Source organism: Varroa jacobsoni, unplaced genomic scaffold, assembly GCF_002532875.2.
Source record: "Varroa jacobsoni isolate VJ856 unplaced genomic scaffold, vjacob_1.0 scaffold_734, whole genome shotgun sequence".
NCBI classification, from domain to species: Eukaryota; Metazoa; Arthropoda; class Arachnida; order Mesostigmata; family Varroidae; genus Varroa; species Varroa jacobsoni.
In genome coordinates, this window is record NW_019213636.1 from 243,899 (window position 1) to 248,969 (window position 5,071).

Sequence of the window (5,071 nt, forward strand, 5' to 3'; positions counted from 1 at the left end):
TAAGCAATCCGTAATAGATAAGACGATGAAATGCGCTCAAAGAGGAACGAACTCACTTCTGAAGCAAATTTAGGAAGTTACTAACACTTTTTGTAGTTTTTATTGTGTTCCATTGCGGTTTTTGTACCTGAAAAGGTTGCTTAACACCCTGCGCATATGTAATATGCGAAGATGTTGACACGAATTAGATCTAACTGCGCAGTCCTTCCATCTCCGTCAATGATCATATCTTGGGTTGCTTGTAAATCTCGTACCTTACACACTTATCCACCGTAAAACAAACAAGAGTTTCTCTGTGAAAATTCGACGTAAAGTCACACCCATTCCTGCAAATCTCGCTTTCATATTTGTTATAGCAGACGCCACTGTATCTGTCTATTCATGATTGAGTATATCTTGACCTCCTTCTTGGCGCCAACCTGTCGTGCGGGCAAACGTCGATAATCGAGGCGCGCGACTCGTCATCTCCTCCTATGACAGCGATCCCCATGAAGGAATTTTAAAGGAAAAATTGTTTTCTTTAGCAAACGGCTCGAATCTTCTCGATAGATGCACAGCTATTTATCGACCGCTTCATATTAACAAGAGCATTCATTGGAAAGGACTAAAAATGGAAACCTATAAAATAATAAACAGTAATATTTGCTTAAGTTAACTAACACAAATTCATTTTTATTGATTCACATAAACCTTTTTTTCAACTGTGCGCAAAGCAAAAGCAGATCGAGATTATCAAGCATTCACCGCTTGTAAATGTATCTGTTAAACAATTGACGAGATTTATTTAATTATTAAGATTAATAGGACGCGTGCCCAGCGTGATACAATCAAGGTGGTATCATTGTTTATATTTAAGCGGGTATCCATTTTCATAGTTCGGGTAACACTGATAGCATTAAAGTGGCTCCTGTTAGCTACACTTTGGCATTAACCGCCGGTGTCTATAGGCTGGACACATGGAATAAGACTTGCACTTGATAGGAAAATGTTTATGACAAATTCAGCCAAGAGAAAAATAGCCGTCACGAAAATAATAGTTTGATCAAATACTCTTTGACTATAGCGCAGCTAACATGATGTGAACTGTAAGATATTACGTAAGAATAACTCGATCTGCTATACCCGTTGAAAAAATAAGCTCATACGATCCTACTGGCAACCGTTGTGACGACTAACCTACGTTTTAGGTCTCTCCTATCGGTGAACTCTTATCGATACGTGCCTTCCGATAATCGGATTCTCCTCATAACCTTAGAGCTCATGGTCTAATCGTTTCACTGATTTTACTAGCTTATAAATATGGGGCGTATAACGTCTCCGCAACACTGTCGGGCCGGGCAAACCGAAGTAAGCTGCAAATGCCATGATCGTTTCAATATGTCTTATGCAAGCTTCTTGTTATAGATCATTAGTCGGGTACGGTACATATGGGCATCTTTATATTTTTTTCTAGCGTGAACAGTGCTATGAACAAGAATCACAGATAAATTCTCAAGCCTGTCGTTTCCTAATCTTTACGGTAACAATTCGCTGTAAAATTTGATAACTGCTAGTGGCTCTTTCCGCATGGCTTCGTGTCCTGATAGCAACACCAATACTCAACAACTTCTAGAAGCAGCAGCTAGACACATAATACGCCCCCACGTATTACCCATATAGTTCCAGTTTTCATACAGGTGTCCCATGTATCATACCATTATTCAACCACTATTATTCTTTTCGGATTTGCCTCACCTCCCCCTGCCGCCGACAGCATACGCTGAAGAATGGGCTACTTCGCCCCGTTCGTTAGCCTGACTATTATTCGGCATATCATTAAAGCCGGGTTTGGGACGCGCGATAAATTTAAACGTTCTTAAACGTAAGGTCAGCACCATAAAAAAGGGTCAAAGCAAATTTAGCAGACAGCAAATGCGATAGTGGCGACAACAACAACAACAACAACATTGGAATCGATGTGAGAAATGGATGACGATGGTGCGCCGAAACGATTAGCAGTGCTAATAATCATTCCTCGAGAATCGCTGCTAACCGGAATGAACGACCTCAGTGGCGCCCTCCTGAAAGCAGCATCGGCATTATAAAGCGATGACAGGGAGAAAGTTGTCCTGGCAAGGTGACGTTGATCGAAGTTGTAAGTTTCACACGTGAGCTAATGTTATTGCACTACAATAGCATGTACAATAACGATGAAGAAAGAAAGGCTCGATTCAAACGGAAGATTTCATTCATTAGGTATAGAGCAAATTTGCGAATATGGTCTTTAAAGTAAATTTCGCTCGTTTTTTTTTTTATCAATATGCTATTCTCTTCCTGTAAATAAGCCGTTCGTGGATGACGATGGCTTACGGCTCACCAGCTTGCATTTTATATCTAGTTATCACATAAATTCGTACTGTCATTAAGTGTGAGAATGCCTTATAAGACACGTTTGAATTTACATAAACGATTGCTGGTTGCTTCAACTGTCGAAATATATGTGGTATGCATCAGCCCTCTGGTCTCTGACCAGACAACCATTTTCCTTTGAACAAACAAAAAATTGGTGGATGTTTTTGAGTGCGTTGAACTTGTAAGTAAATACAGATATGATACTTCTCACCTAACGACACGTGTACATACATATATGTATATATATATATATATCTATTTTTTTTTAATTTCATTATCATCGCATTGAAATACAGACCCCTATGTATGTGTGCGTTCAAGCTAAACCGTAAGCACCTACACACTCAATCCCCTCAGTCCGCATGAGGTTGTTGTCGCGCTTAACATGACCACTGGGAATTCCGGATAGCGACTCTTGCGGAACAGGGACATAACGTGCCTTCTAAAACTGAATGAATAGCTCCGCAATGGTTCAATTGATACAATGACTTTATTGATCGCTGAGGGGGCAGATCGTTATGTTACCTTGTTACTTCCGCCGTTTTTCTGTTGTCCTTTGCGACATTTCGAACGTTCGTGTTTTTGTTTTCCATATTCGTGCTTCCCGGATTGCTGGACAGTGTACGTCCGCACATCTTCCCCGTGTCATGCTGCTATCGTTGTTCTGTGAACATGGTCGCATTTGTTCCTTTGCATATATAACCATTCGAAGTTCGACATAATACTGCTGCTGTTTGTGGCTTACTGCTTTCTGTATCAGATGGGTCTTTATGTGTATGCACTTTTTTGACATACCGCATGCAAAAAACAGCAAAGAAAGGTTTTTTTTACGAATATTCCGGGACAACAGTAGATGATGATATGTTCGATAGGTGCTTTGCAAACGGGGAACCCCACTGAACGTACCCACTGCGAATGCAAAACGTATTGTCAAACACAAGGCCAATGTTAACGGGCACATGTACTCAAATTTTAAAGGCGAGCCGTTGAAAATCATAATTAACTGGTTCCGTTCTTTAGCCATGTATTGCTACAATGGCATGGCACTCCCGGGAAAAATCACCGAGGCCACAATGTCAAATAACCACTTTAATATCAATAGTAATGCTTGTCGGAGTACCGTTGTCTTGAGTCCTTCTGTTCATTAGTCACAAACTATTATTCAGTATCCTCTGTGTCGAAATAAATCGTTTCGCTATTTTATTTCACCTAAACCTGAAACGAGATAGAATTTGACCCTGAGATAGGTAAATAACCTGAAATCCTCATTATCTACGAAAGCCAACATTGCACATCGTAACGCGACATAATTTCGAATTTTTGAAAAAGAATTGCCAGTTTTGAGTTCCCGGTTCTAGTAAACATGTCCTTTTTTAACTTGATTCATGTGTTATAGGTTTCCTGTGACACCTCGAACAATTAATATTCAAGCGAAAACCAGTAGATACTGCATTTATCATTGAAGCTACATGAAAATATATGAAAGATCGCAGGCGATAGAGGAAACATCCTCTCTAGCCCAAAGAAATGCGGAATGCTGCTAAATCATTGGATATTTTGAGCTGGTGCTAAAGGTCTTCGCTTCGTCCGTGTGATCCTGCGCTTATATCTTGGACAGCGCGCCTACGTAATTGCATACGCACATCAAAGCGTCAGACAAATGACGTGAAGTAACAAAGTCGGCGACAGGCACTGGACGATGTTTCCGAGCTGACGAGTCTCACGAAGGACATCAGAGAGTTACATATCCAAATGGAAGTATCATCGAAACAAAAGTACGATAGCTTCGTTGAAAGAAGGCTCTTTAAGTAGAAGAAGGCACGCCTATGCGTTGCTTGATTTAAAACAACCGGAATCACAGGAAAGACCCATATAAGGCAAATGTGGCATGGAGATGTCGCGTTTTAAATGTGTTATCTGATTTAGTATACCGATTATCGATATATCCACTACAGATAGTCGCAGTCGCAATCAAACTGCTGAATAAGCAAGCATTGCTAGGTATGCAAGGAAAATATCGAACGAGACAGAATCGTCTCTTAATAAGTAGGCTCAATTCAAAGGACATCCTTGAACCCAAGCTTTTGGCTTATACCGCATAACTATTTTGGTGGACCCGGCGATATGTTTTGACTGTAGCGTCCTCGAACGGCGTTAATATAATGACGATCAAATAGAATATTCGCGTCGTAAAGCTCTCAATTCTTGAAAGCAAAGCTGGCTTGAGTAGAAGCAAAACCTACTAATTGATCAGTATGCATTTTAACAAGGAACGCATTGAACTCCCGAAAACAGTCCGTGTTCAATACCGTCTCAGGCCCGTCTGCGTGTATCATTGCAGAGTTACAGTCAACAAGGAATCTGGTAAGACCGTGTTACTTTGTTGCCAGTTGGCAATAATCAGGTCGGCGATAACATTATCAGAAGCAGCTACACACTGTTAGATTACTTTCAACCAGGAGATAAGCTGTTCTGCTTACGTAAAAATTAGATTGACTTAATTTCATCCTTTCAAAAATATGTACATATATGTCCTATAGTGGACTAATCTAGCCCATCGAACTTCACAGAGCAGAGATTTTTGATTATGTGAGATACGCATTTTTAAATGTAATTCATATATTTAAATATACCTTAGCAGCAAGCTTAAGGCTCGCTAAAAACACATTTGCCATCGCGA

The 5,071-nt window shown here is 40.2% G+C and overlaps 1 long non-coding RNA gene across 1 annotated transcript; it reads right to left on the reverse strand.

Annotated features, from left to right (window-relative positions):
* Positions 1 to 2,862: 2,862 nt before the first annotated feature.
* LOC147753117 (uncharacterized) lies at positions 2,863 to 4,415 on the reverse strand. Its single transcript, XR_015312151.1, has 2 exons — positions 4,035 to 4,415; positions 2,863 to 3,606 (listed from the first exon to the last, which is right to left on the reverse strand). It is a non-coding gene; the product is annotated as an uncharacterized LOC147753117 (long non-coding RNA).
* Between the last annotated feature and the right edge of the window lie 656 nt (positions 4,416 to 5,071).